This window comes from Siphateles boraxobius, unplaced genomic scaffold (assembly GCF_051911475.1).
Source record: "Siphateles boraxobius isolate OS27281-9 unplaced genomic scaffold, OSU_SipBor_1 6, whole genome shotgun sequence".
NCBI classification, from domain to species: Eukaryota; Metazoa; Chordata; class Actinopteri; order Cypriniformes; family Leuciscidae; genus Siphateles; species Siphateles boraxobius.
Genome location: NW_027509186.1, coordinates 31,635,708 through 31,650,048, shown reverse-complemented (window position 1 = coordinate 31,650,048; position 14,341 = coordinate 31,635,708). Strand labels below are relative to the sequence as shown.

The 14,341-nt window shown below is 40.5% G+C and overlaps 1 long non-coding RNA gene across 1 annotated transcript; it reads left to right on the top strand.

Annotated features, from left to right (window-relative positions):
• Window positions 1–209: 209 nt before the first annotated feature.
• Window positions 210–3,457, top strand: LOC143715689 (uncharacterized). Its single transcript, XR_013195869.1, has 3 exons — window positions 210–299; window positions 2,735–2,824; window positions 3,395–3,457. It is a non-coding gene; the product is annotated as an uncharacterized LOC143715689 (long non-coding RNA).
• The last annotated feature ends 10,884 nt before the right edge of the window (window positions 3,458–14,341 follow it).

Here is a 14,341-nt window from a genome sequence, read left to right as displayed (position 1 = left end):
AACCATTACCAATACTACAGGCCAACCTGCACATTTACATACTCTTTTCAAAACTGAAAAAGTGACCTAAGTATTGAGAAATGTGTCCTAGCAATTGTTAAAAAAACAAAACTGTAATATTCTAATTGTGGATCTGGCATTTTACTAGATTGCAGCAGAATTTCGATGCATAGTGTCCACAGACCTTAAGACAACCTTTTTTCCATGGGCTTGATGAGTACCTGAAAGGATTTTTGCGGTTGTACCAAGCCAAAGACATTGGAGAACTAAAGACCCTGATTCAGTCTCTTGAAGATGATGTGAGTATATGTGAATTTAATTTTAGAAAAATTGTTCCAGTGTCACATGCCTGATTAATTAAACTTTCCATGCAACAGCATAGGCGTTTTTCCACTATCGGGCCAAAAGCGAGCATGCTAGTGCGTGCCAGGGCCAGTTGCACTTCCACTGTCACTTCCAGGGCTTGATCAGGCCTCATCTGGGCTTCCTCGGGGCAAATGGCCAGAGGTTTTTGGCCCGCAGAATACCTTGGTCCAAAGTGGGATAACTGGTGCTTGAGGAGTGGTCATGAACAAAGCCAGGGTTTATTTGAGACAGGAGAGGGTCAACACCGCTGTTCATTTCTCATGTTATTTTATCAGGCTACCAGCTAACTTCAAATTTAAGACAATTTTAGCAATTTTCAGTTCAAAACTCACATTCAGACACCAGCGAGGTGGTTCGATGGAGATTCTGATCACTGTATGAGGCAGATATACATTTATATGTGATGCTAAAGGCTACTTATGCTAACCATTGCGATAATAAATACACATATTTTTATATGTCTCTTTTAGGGGTCGACCGATATATGTGATTTTCAGGGCCGATTCGATTATTACAGATCAAGTAGGCCGATAACCAATATTTTTAACCTATAAATAGCCTATGTCTGGTGTAAAACTGTAAGTTAATGTCAAAATTAAGAATAACAAAGGGTTTTGACAAATTCTTTCTTTAAATTATTTTAAACATATCTAGGGCTGCAACAGCGAATAAATAAAAATTGATTATTAAAATAGTTGGCAACGAATTTCATTATCGATTCGTTGTGTCACACGATTATAAAGCCAGTCAATAATTCGCAGAGATGTTTGATTATAAATAAATAAAAAGTTGAGTTCGGAGCGGAGCAGATCTATGAGCCGCCGGACTAGACAAAAGCGAAGGGACCTCTGCGAGCGATTTCCGACACACTCGGTCTCTCTCTCGCGTGCGTGATTTCCGACACACTCGGTCTCTCTCTCGTGCGCGATCTCCAACACACTCGGTCTCTTTCTCGCGTGATCTCCGACACTCTCTCTCTCTCTTTCTCTCTCTCTCGCGCGCGCGATCTCCGACACTCTCGGTCTCTCTCTTGCGCGTGATCTCCCATACAGAAATGTAATATATGTAAATATATGTAATTTACATATATAATGTCAGTGCCCATGTATGTCTGCTGCCTATATGAGAATGTATGCAAAATTCATATATATAAAAGACATAGACATATATGAAACATATATTTTAAAATATAGCAAAAATGGCCTTATATTTTACAGTATATGGACATAAATGTTAAATATATGTAAGACGCATATATGTATATATGCATATATGTACTTATTTCAATGCATCAGTATCACATGCATGTATGTTTACATACATTTATTAAATATGTGGGAAACAAATATCTATGTCACATATTTATACTTAATGTTGTCCATATATGCGAGAAACCAATGCTATACTGTAATATATGCAGATATGTGGTATCATATATGGATGAACTCAAATATTTTCTTCACATGTTTGGACACATAAATGTTCATATATGTGGCAGGCATATATTGTGTTCTCAGATAAGTCAAATAAATGTATAGATATATGTCATGCTATTTAAAATATAAGTACATATATGGCCATATATTACATTTTTGTATGGGAGCTCCGACACACTCGGGGTCTCTCTCTCCGCGATCTCCGACACACTCGGGGTCTCTCTCTCCGCGATCTCCGACACACTCGGGGTCTGTCTCTGTCTCTCTCTCTCCGTGATCTCCGACACACTCGGTCTCTCTCTCCGCGATCTCCGACACACTCGGTCTCTCTCTTTCTCTCTCCGCGATCTCCGACACACTCGGGGTCTGTCTCTCTCTCTCTCTCTCCGCGATCTCCGACACGCTCGGGGTCTGTCTCTGTCTCGATCTCCGACACACTCGGTCTCTCTCTCTCTCTGGTGTGCGATCCCCGACACACTCGGTCTCTCGCGATCCCCGACACACTCGGTCGTTCTCGAGATCTCCGACACGCTCGGTCTCTCTCGCGACTTTTATTTATTTATACTCAAAAATTGAATTATTGAGCCCTATATATGATGATAAATTTTCTCACTTGAAGCATTAAAAAGCTCATGAAGTGACTAAGCGGCTCTGGAGATGTTTATGCAATCATGTCCTCATATAATGGCTGAGGCTGAAAACAAAATGGTGGGGTTTTCTGACGTCGTTCTATGGAGGCATGTTAAGGGTGGGTTATAGGGAATCACTGCAGAGCTACTGGCCTGAAAGTGGAAACGCAACTTGATTTTGGCCTCAGTGCTCGACGTCCCAGGCTATTGGCCCCTTCCCGGCACGCTGTTTGCACTGGCCTGACAGTGGAGAAGTGTTTTAAATAAAAACTAGTAGTCATAAGCCAATGTTATTCATTGCAGAGCTCAAACCAACGTAGAAGAGCAGTTGTCCTCCTTGGGCTTCCTTACTTCCTCAAAGAGGAACCCTCCAAGTTCATCAAAATTTGTGAGGTATGTAAATATCATATTTGTTTTAATACAATAAAGTCAGGACTCAATGCTAAGGATTTTTTCTACTGGCTATCGAGGATACACATATCATAGTATCAATGCTTAAATTACATATTGTCCAGACCAAGAAAAGTCTATTTTTGTGATTTAAAATATTTTATAGACACATTGCACTTTGTTTGACTGCAAAGCAAAGTTAAAAGTTAATAGTTTTTCAGTAAAATAATTGTGACATTATTACTGTCATATCTGGTGGGAGTGGGCTGGCCAATGCCTTTTCTTTTTTTTCAGAGGAGGGGGTCTACCCCAGGTAGACTGTAAAGTTTTTTGGAGTAACTGAAATAATTTTAAGGTATTTTAAACTGACGTGGCCAAGACCTAAATTTATTAAAGAATTATTGGTTTAAAATAATTAAAACATTAAAGAACATTTACCATTAATTGTACAATAGATTATTCACGTACCCTTATTCTGATGCAGGCACGTCTCTGTTTAAAACTTATTCATTGTTAACCTACAAATGCTTTGTGATTTTGTGATTCATAGTAATTTCCTTGTTCTCTTATTAGCCAACTGATGAGGAAGAGGTGGTGAAGGGGATGCATGTTGGACTCTTGGTGGTCACTGAGGAGAACACTGCAAACCTCCTCCCAAGGGAAATAATTGATGTGGCTGTGGTGTTAGAGGAGGCGATTGTGCTTGATGGCTTAAAGGACGTGTCAAATGCCTTTGCTGTACTAATGGGGCTTCTTTATGCTCTGAACATCACTTACCCCAAGGAGGTCAAATATACATTTGAGGTACTCCAAAAATTGCTCATGAAAATTGGTGGCGAGGCATGTTCGGCCAGAGTTCACGGAGTAAGGAACAATCTGTTAAGTGTTTAGTGGAAGAGGATTTTACTCTCCCCTACTCAGATTCACTGACATTCTGACATATATTTGTTTATGAGATTTTGTTTTCAAAATTGATGAATCTTTGCTAGCTCTAATGAAAAGGAGAAAATCATTGTTCAATGATATGCAACTTCAATGTAAGTGTTTATTTTTTCTTCTTTCATTGCACTTGCTCATCCATTTACATTTTCCTTCACATACACTCACTCATTGAATTACATATAAAAACAGTGTTTGCATTCAACCACGTTTTTTGGAGAGTTTGAGTTCAAATAGAATATTGTAACAGGACCGTTGTAAGCTTAAATTTCATTATAAAATGTATAACTGTATACATTGGTGTAAGCCTTTAGAAATGTGGAATAGATGAAGAAAACTGTTTCATGAACTTTTTGTGAATGTTGTAATAAATATTAAATTTATGGTTTTAAATTTGTCTTATTTGTGCTCTGTTACAGAATAATTAATTTAACAAAAAATCTTTTGTTAGTTTATGTTGTGTTGAAGTTGATTTAACTCATAATTTTAAGGCAACCGTGTAAACTTCTTAGTTAATTGTTACAACAAACTATATGTAGTTAAGATTAAGTTGAGTGAACTTAAAAGTGTTTGTTCATATAATATTAAATTAAGTTGATAAACTTAAAATTGTTTGTTCATATAATATTAAATTAAGTTGAGTGAACTTAAAATTGTTTGTTCATATAATATTAAATTAAGTTGAGTGAACTTAAAATTGTTTGTTCATATAATATTAAGTTAAGTTGAGTGAACTTGAAATTGTAAATTAACTTAATCCCTTTGATTGCTTGAATAAGTTTATACAATATTTAATCTTAAATTAGGACAACAAAACATTAAGTTAAGTTAAAAAATAATCTTTGATTCAAATAACAAAATAACAGTTAAAACAACAGAATCACTTGTTGTAAAAACTCACATTTTTAGTTTTAATGAACTCAAAATTTTAAGGCAACCAGATAACTTACTTTTTTGAGTCAAACTAACAAATCATTTTTTACAGTGTAGGGAACCACAATGAGAGCAGTTTATATTCCGGGACATCATAAATATAGGATCACTGGTACTCTTGTCTTAGTTGAGCTCTCAGTATTCACACAGACCGACTCTGGTTCGTATGGTGTTTGGGTATTCTCGTTCCCCTCGACGCAGCGCGAGTTCCCTCGAAAGGGAGCATCTCAGGTTATGACTGTAACCCTAGTTCCCTGAGAAGGGAACGAGATGCTTCGTCACTTTGCCATACTTCCTGCATTCCTGTGATCGACTTGCTTCGGCTAAATCGAAGCTAACGCCGGTCAGACTGGATGTGCTTTTATTCTTTCATGTTCGTGACGTCACCCGCTCGTGACACTCACTCTCGCCATTGGATTAGTTGACACAAGTGCTTCAGACGCAATCACGCAGGGGTGTTCCCAAAGCGTCATCGACGCAGCGTCTCGTTCCCTTCTCAGGGAACTAGGGTTACAGTCGTCACCTGAGACGTTCTGGCTGCATTAGTCGGACACATCTGTGGCTCTGTGTGTCCAGCCAGTATTCATAAATAAAAAAACATTTTCACATTAAGGCGAGACACGGCAGGCAAAAACATCGTTTTTTTTTCACTGGTCAATTTTGAGATTTTGGGATATTTGTCTTAAATAACATGTCTTCTTTCAGACTTGTGGTGAAAAAAAGTCCGAAATACACATTTAGGTCTTTATTGTACTACACTTTGTCTGTTTGCGACTCTAGATTTCTCATAAATTCATCAAAAGTTGTCGTTATAAATCATCCCTCTGCTCCGCGATCGCGATCTGCACTAGAGGTCTGCGCGGGACTCAATTTTCAGACCCGCTCCCGCCCGCTCCCGCAGTGTTCAGTCCCGCTCCCGCCCGCTCCCGCAAAGATTTGTCATTTTTAGTACCGCTCCCGCCCGCATCTGTGATATAATGTCCCGCTCCCGCCCGCACTTTCTGTCTGACGAAAGGTCTTGGGGAAAAAAATGCGTGCACACAAAATTCCTTACCAATACTTGGTAACATATTTATTGGTCCCATATTACGAACAGCATAATATTCACAACAGTACTTTATCTGAAGCACTAGAGGCGCTCTGTTCCTCGTCCATGCTGTCTATTTTGAACTTGAACTAGCTTTCGAATTCGAACTCGGAGCAGCGGGAAAGGAATTGTCTCTAAACAAGTGTGCGTGAGATTAGGCCCCGCCCTACCCGACAACATTCACAAGTTTAGGCTGCTTAAAACGTTTTTATTGCTGCCAATCAGAATCTCCCTCACAACTACAAATTATGTACGCTACTTTAATCATTTATATATTTTACTTTATACTCATATTTAATTTGCGGGAGTGCAGCGTATCATCCCTCCCGCCCGCACCCGCAAGTGCACCTCATCATCCCGCCCGCTCCCGCAATGACCTTTAAAAATTTGTCCCGCGCCGCACTGTTTTGCGTCGGGACCCGCGGGTCTGCACCTCTAATCTGCACCCTGTCATCTCACACACCGTTAGAAAGCTCTCTCTCTCTCCTGTACAAGACTGCCGGATCCAAATATGGTCATTTCCTTTTTATCAGCAACCAATCGTGAAACTAAAAGGGGGATTTAACTCTAAATGCGCAATCTTATTGGCTGATGTTTAAATCTAAGTCCGAAATCTCCAGTTCAGTAGCACCTATATACACCAAACTTCCAAGTCTTGTACCTAGTTATATTATGAAGACATTTACAGAAGTATTTGTAAATATACTATTCCTAGCCTGATTTATATAACATTTTATTCCAAAAAACATGGCAAAAATATATTTTTTTAAAGCTATTGGCAGTATATTCTGATTTACAGGATAACAAAAGTAGATATCCATAAATCCCTCTGTATTTTTTTCCCTATCTAATATGTGAACACAATGAAAAAAGAATTTTGAACCTGGCTTTATTCAATACTCACATTTCGTTTTTCAAAATATATGCAAATTAGTGCATATTTAATTAGATAATGCCTAATTTGCATATTTAAACATTAAATAACAGAAAACTTATATATTTTTTTTCTCATCTTAATGTAGGTAATCAGCTGGGAAAGTTGCATGGTGATATCTGCTAGCTAAAAAAAATATCCTATTCACCTGTAGTGTCTCGCCTTAATGGGACAGTGTCACCTGTAATGGGCGGCTGGCGAAAACCGTTGGAGGAATGAATATGGGGAAGACACCATCAGGTGCTCGCCCAGTGGGCAGGAGAGGTCAGAATATATGAAATCCTCCCTGCTGGCAGATATGGGGAGCAAAACAAACAGAAATGGCGGTTGGATGTTGCAGCGTGAATGTCACAGAGGTAGCATATGTCCTCAGTCCTGCCTCCGGTGTGATTAATAAACCATTAAATCAACCTGATTCAATCATAAAAATGAATGTGTTCAGTCGTCAAGATGCCTTCTTAATTGGGCTCTTAAAAGGGAATAATTATGATAATTGCTGTTGCTTCTTGTGGCTCTCACCTGAGCGTCAGCGCTGAGGAGGTAAGAAAAGCTCTCTGACCAAGCACTCGATTTTCCTCCTCTATACACGCCACCAGTCATTTGTGTTAGTGAGATTGACTGTGACCCGTCCGAACAGAATGAGGCAGAAAATAGAGAGGGAAGGGTTCAGACAAAAGGTGAATGAAGGATTTTGTCAGTGACAAATGTTCCTCTTTGTGCCAGATGAATAGTACAGGACAAATTATCACCTTAATAAAGAGATGAGCAACGTATCTTTTGCAGTTTGGAATCTTTATTTAATTCAGTTTTCTATGATCTTACCTTCAGGTCCTGACCCCTTTAAATCCTTGTGAATTTCCATTGAGAGATTCTGATATTCAATACCATGGATGTGCAGAAGTGCATATTCTAAAAATCGATGGGCCATTGGTTGTCTGTTATTGTACAAAAATTATCCCTCTTCTTTATTCATCTCTAAAAAATGGCTTTAGTTTTGTATTTACATACTATTAAAGTATTTATTATAATATTCTAAATTAGCTTTTTTTTCAGTTTTTAGTTTATTCTTAGTTTGTTTTATATATATTTAATATGTGCTTTTGTCATTTTAATTAGTTTTATTTTTAATATTTCTATTTACCTTTTAATTTATATTTATTACTGTTTTTGATTGAGAAATTTTTGTATCATATTTTATTACAGCTAGTTGCCAAGGCAACATTTCTAATTTACTGTAAGTTTTTTAAATTTAAGGTTTTCCAACTAATATTTGTATAAATTATTTTGAATAACTATAACAACACTGTTTAACACATCTGTAATATATACACTATGGGCCAGATTTACTAAATGCTTGCTCCAGCACAAACCCTCTTTTAGTGTTAAACTACTGTAGCGATTATCTGAAGACACACAGTGAAAAAAAATAGTGCTGAAAAGGCATGGACAGGGTTATTTTTGCGGCTAACCTTACTGCATATGCATTTGTAGGAGTTTCCCTTACAGTTGAAAAGTGACCCTGATCTGTGACTTTACATGATCTTATGCTTAATGGCTGAGTTGCCTCTGTTCCCAAACACTTCCAATTTCCAAATACCAGTTACAGTTGACCGAGGAATATCTAGCAGGGATTACATTTTTACAAACTGACTTTTTGCAAAGGTGGCATCCTATCAGAGTACCACTCTTGGAATTCATTGAGCTCTTCAGAATGACCCATTTTGTCCACAGATGTTTGTTAATGCAGACTGCATGGGTAGGTGGGTAGGATTTTAGTGTCTGACTAAAACACCTCAAGATCAGATCATAAGAGTGTCCAAAATTTATAATCTGTATGTTTTTGTGAATGTGTCATTGCTTAAATAAACCTTCAATTATGAATCTCATTCATAGTCAAACCATCCTGGAGTTTTCCTTTGAGAGGTATAATTGTGAAAACAGAGGTTAATATTCTGGAAAGACTTTTATATTTGATAATTTATTTGCAGTAAGCTTAACGAGGGATATTGCTTTATTACAGGCAATTCAATTCAATGAAAACGTAGGTCATCACAGTTAAGTGGCGGCAAAAAAATAAAAATTCTCCAAACACTCAAGAGCCTCTGTCATAAAATGTCTTCATTTCTAATGCAGTATTTCATTGGCAAAGATGAGGCTATAGCTTTAATGACATATAGCAGAAAAGGACAGCGATTGGCAAAAAGGATTTTCCAAAATCTCATTAAAAGGCTTAAACCATGTTGGTGTTTATACGCTCCCTGGAAATGTCCCATATTATTTTTTCCCCGCTCTTTTAGTTGGTGGATATGGCTGCTGAAGTAATTTTGGAGTAAGTATGTCTGAATGTCTGACAGGCTCCAGTGGTTTGAAATGTCTGTGTGCCGTGAGTTTAGAAAACATGCCTCTGGTGAACACACTGCCACAGAAACATGACAGGAAAACTGGGAAATCTAATGGCTTCTAAATGTTCTTTCATGGGCTGCAGGCTTTGAAGATGATTTACACTAGATACCACAATGGGTGTTTTTATTAACCACCTTCCACACGTAAAATGTGTGATAAAATGTCCATATTCATCTCAGCGGGTCATAAATGGATTTTCTATACCTGCTAGGCCCCTGAAGTCATGTTTCAGGGTGATGGTGAAAGTAACTTGAGAAATCAACGTTTGTTGCCATATATCTTCACAATAATCTTTGTAAGGAAAGATAAAAGGTGGATAGACAGATAAAAGCAAAGTTGGATATAAAGAGTTCAGAGCCCTGAGAACACATGGTTTTCTGCTTTTGAACTTTGTCAACACAGAGTTAGTTGCCAAGGATATCAGTACTGTATCCATAGGCACTCTGGATTTGAAGGCTCTCTGCTTTTACCATCCACCCATTTTAGAAAGATTGAAGCAAAATGTCAAATGCTGTACTTCAAACGTCATGCGGGCAGCGGCTGCAGGTGGTGGTGTTGTTTATTAGAGAGCACATCCAGATTATCTCACCCAAGGGCTGCATTTTCTTTCTGATGGTTTGGTCGAGTTAATGTACTGCTTGTCCAAGAAAAATTAATGGTTTTAATGTACTCATTGTTGCTTTATTATGGTTTTTAAAAACGTAATGACTCTACAAATGTCATGTGGTGTAACCACAAAGTAAAAAGTAATACAAAATTTTACCACCATGAAAAAAAAAAAATAACTCAGCTAGTAAAAGCAATTTCATATGCATTCAAGATATTTTATGTATTAATTGCTTTTTAATGTATTTTTTTAATAAATGAATTGATTCTGACAAAAAACAACATGAGTCTTGTCATTACAGGACTATAATGTTGAATACTTTATAATAACCAAATAATTGATGCTGTTTAAATTATCCTGTATTTAAATGCCTTCTGTCTTATTTTGAATTGCTTATCTTATAGAAATCATTTTAATCCTGAAACACAGTTTAGATGTGGTTCAGAAATAGCCATGGGATTGTAAAGAGAGACAGGTCTGTGAAGAAAAGGAGATATAACATTTAGTGTACTTTTATCAATCCATGAGGATGACCAGTTTCAACAATTCTTCAAAGTCACAAACACAGGTATATATGCCTTTTCATGTTGCCTTCAAAAAACAAACAAAAACTCCACATTTATCGTTTTCATTGTTTTAGCAATTCTAACTTGCTGCTAAAGCAAAGATGAACCCTAGATTTTGCCACAGAAAAAAAGTAAAAACAAAATACAATATAATTTTGGAAGAAAGAGCCAATTTAAACGGATGCCAACATGAACAGGATGTGTAACATTTTATCCTTGAAAACGGTGAAAAAAACTACAAAAGATAAATATAGCATGACTTTAATACAGGGTCGCTTGCTACAAGGATAAACATGGTGACCACATTGTGTCGTATGCAGTGAATTATTGGCTGCTAAGAGTATGGAACTATTCAAGACATATAGAAACTAAACACTTAAACTCTTAAGACAACATAAATCACAGTTGTCCTACGCAGTTTAGTTGAGATAATGAATTTGCATAATGTTGGGACTCCACAGATCATGATTTTTTACAATATTTGATGCAAAAGTGGACCAAAAAAAAAAAATGATGTCCAACCAATTGACACCAATTGATGTCCTATATAAAATTGTATGTCAGAGCAACAAATTCAAGCCACTGAGAAATTTGGTCAATATACTTGTGAAATTAAAAATTCCACTGTACCCATATTTGAATTTTAGTATAATTCCTTGTACTTTCTAAAATCATTTAGAACACAGATAGAGTTAAAGAATAGTATAGAATAGGATTTTTCATTGAATCATTGACAGTATATGACAACAAGTGATTGTCTTCTGAGTAATCTAATCATTCATGGAACTGTTTCTTTCAAAAACACTAATTCATTCAGCAATGAAACGGGTGTCTGGCTTTATGAGTGAGTCATTGAATCATTCACTCAACCAATTTACCACTGATTCATTCAGGAACAAAGCAGCACTTCTGTGTGTTGCTTGAAAACAGATGATTCTGCTTTGACCTGGTTTGGAAATATTTCACTTGCAAAGTGAAAATAAAGCAATTGTGTCTAAAATTAATAGTTACTCAATGTTTATTAATAGTTACTTTTGAACACTCTCAATTGTGTTGGTCTGAATCAGCAAAGCAGTGATTGTTAGTGTGCAGCATTATAAGAACACACTGAGGTAAAAATAGGCGCTCACTGCTTCTTAATTTCATTGATAATTTTGAGAACATCAGAAAACGATGAAGGGAATTTTCTGTGATGATGAATAGGCTTCTTTCTGACTTCTGTGTGGTCTTGATCTCATTATAGTTCCCATTCAGTTGATAACGTCGGACGAAGTCGATGTCGACGGAATGGGGATCACGCTAGGGAGCCAATCGTCTTCGAGTACTATTGAACGAGCCAATGTAATTGGCGTGCGTGATTACATCACACACTCCGCCCCCGTGGCGTGGATATAAATACAAAAATGGGTGCACGCACTAGTTGCCTTTCGCTTCGGAGACGATCGTATTGATGTCTCTGAAGAGTACTGTTGATTTCAACGAGCGAGTGTGTCGGTGTTCTTTTGGAGAAAAGAACCTTCTCCCGGTGCTGGTGGTTTCTACAGTGCAGTGCAGCGGTGGTCACGGGCTTTGAGCTCTCAACTGCTGTTTTAACAGCAAGTAAATTTTTGTGTTTGTGTGTGTGTTGACGGCTGGTTGAGGACGAGAAAAGTGAATGCTTCACTGTTTTTCAGCTCACTGAACTCAGTGTTGCCGCGGTCATTCCCTGTGTGCTCCGGCACTGGTGACGGGTCCCATTTCTAAAAGAGCAACACGGATGCGTTGGCGTCTTTTTCAAGATGCCATCCCATCTGTGCGTTTCTGGGTGCGGTTGGGCTCTGTCCCCCTCTGACGGCCATGAGAGTTGTATCACGTGTATGGGCTTAAGGCACGCTGAGGCAGCTCTTGTGGATGAGTCATGTTCCCATTGCGGGAATATGACCATCTCGGTGCTAAGGTCGAGACTCGCTTTCGTTCGCAAAAGTGGAGTCCCCATCCCCAGGCCCCACTGTAGTGTCCCTTCTGGGTTATCTTCCCAGAAGAGCTCTAGAGTGCACTCACTCCTCTCTTGCACCTCAGCCGGTGGAGCTCCCTGATGAGCGTGCTGGTCCCTATGTGGTGGACCGACCAGCTATCTCGTTGGGGGCCCCTCCAGAGATGGCAACTATGCACAAGAAGGCCGCCGAGGCGGAAGTTCTCGCGTGGAACCCTCCACCATGTCCCGAACCGTCTTGGTTGGATGATTGGTTTATCGGAGAGGGTCGGACTGGTTCTCTGGTCCTGCCGCTCCGGTTCCTTTCTTTCCTGAAGCGCATTAGGAGTTGGCAAGGGCATGGATGGCACCTTTCTCTGCTAGAAACCGCCTGAGTAGCTCCTCCCCCCTAACTACCCTTGATGGGGGAGCGGTGAAGGGTTACGAGGCTATCTCTCCAGTGGAGCGGTCCGTTGCGATGTAGCTGTGTCCAGCGACCGCTACCTCATGAAAGGGGGATCCTCGTCTCCCCTCTAAGGTCTGTAAGTTTTCGTCCGTTCTCACGGGCAGGGCTAACAAAGCCAGTGGCCAAGCCGCTTCCTCTCTGCATGCCATGGTGTTGCTGGAGGTCCACCAGGCCCAGGCACTCATGAACATGCTCAAGGGTAGCCCAGACCGTGAGCTCATGGGAGAGCTCCGCACTGCAACTGACCTCGCCCTCCGGGTCACTAAGGTTGCAGCTCGCGTGGTCGGTCTGGCGATGTCTACCCTTGTGGTCCAGGAGCGCCATCTCTGGCTCAACCTGGCGGATATGAGAAAAGCGGACAAGGTTCGGTTCCTGGACTCTCCCATTTCCCAGGTTGGGCTGTTTGGTGACGCAGTTGAGAACTTTGCCCAGCAGTTCTCGGCCGCCCAGAAGCAGAAGGAGGCCATCTGGCACATCCTGCCCCGACGACCTGCTGTTGCCTCCACCCGTCAGTCGGGGGCAGATCCTCCGTCTGCTCATCGCCGAGGGCGCCCGCCTGCAGCTGCCTCTGCTCCCGCTGGACCATCGCAGCAGCCTTCACCCAGGTCTAAGTGTGGAGCCGCCCGCTTCAGGCACTGCCAAACCAGGTGGCAAGCGACACCGGAAACGTTGAACCTGAGGCGGGCCACCCAGGGATGGAGGAATGCTCTTGGAGATGGTCACAGGACCAAGTGAAGTTTTTGTGTTATGTGTGTGTTTGTTCCGCCGCTGGTTCCCAAAAATGCGGAGCCAGCGTTACCCACATTTTCAAAGAAAGAGCAATTTCTTCCTTTCTGGGCCCCAAGAGGGCTAGTTGGTGGTGTGTGACCCTGCAAAGCCTTGCACCTTCCAACCCCCCTCTTGTTCGCCAGCCGACCACTGGATGCGGATTTAAGGACCCTGTCATCCGCCTTCTCACACATCCCTGGCCGTCTCGTGGAGACAGGTAAGTCATGCACCTCACTCAGACCCTGCTTCGGGCCGTCTCTGGGCCTTCCGAGCCGGGTCCCTGTCCTCCACTTCGCTACCCTACCTCGGGTACGTCTGCCATCAGACTCGGCTTGCGATTCATTTCGCTTGGCTTCCGCCCTGGCTCAGTGATATTAACCATACCTAGGTGTTAAGCTAAGATGCTCCTAAGGTTAGTGATATCCATCACTCCTACGTGTTGAGCATTGCTCCTGTCCTGTGTGCACACGTTGCAGTCCTACTAGCAAAAGACGCGATGTAGCCCTTTTTATCCAGGCGATATGAAGACCGGTTTCTATAAACTCGTATTCATTGTACCCTAGAGTGGTGGGTCATTGCCATCTTGTACCTGTGTCAATTGAAACGGGCCCTTTTTAGAAGCCTCCGTTCAAGTTGCTAACACAGATGCATTTCCAAATGCTCCGTCCCCAAGGTTGGCCTACATTGTATTCGACCTGAAGGACAGTACTTCAGATCTTGATCCATCGGCTCCACGGATCATTCTTTTTTCTTGCGTTTGAGGGTGCGAAGTACCAGTACAAGATCCTAACCTTCGAGTGCTCCATAGCCAGTTGGGTCATCAGGTCAACTGGAAGAGAGTAATCTCGCCCTCAGGCTGAGTATCT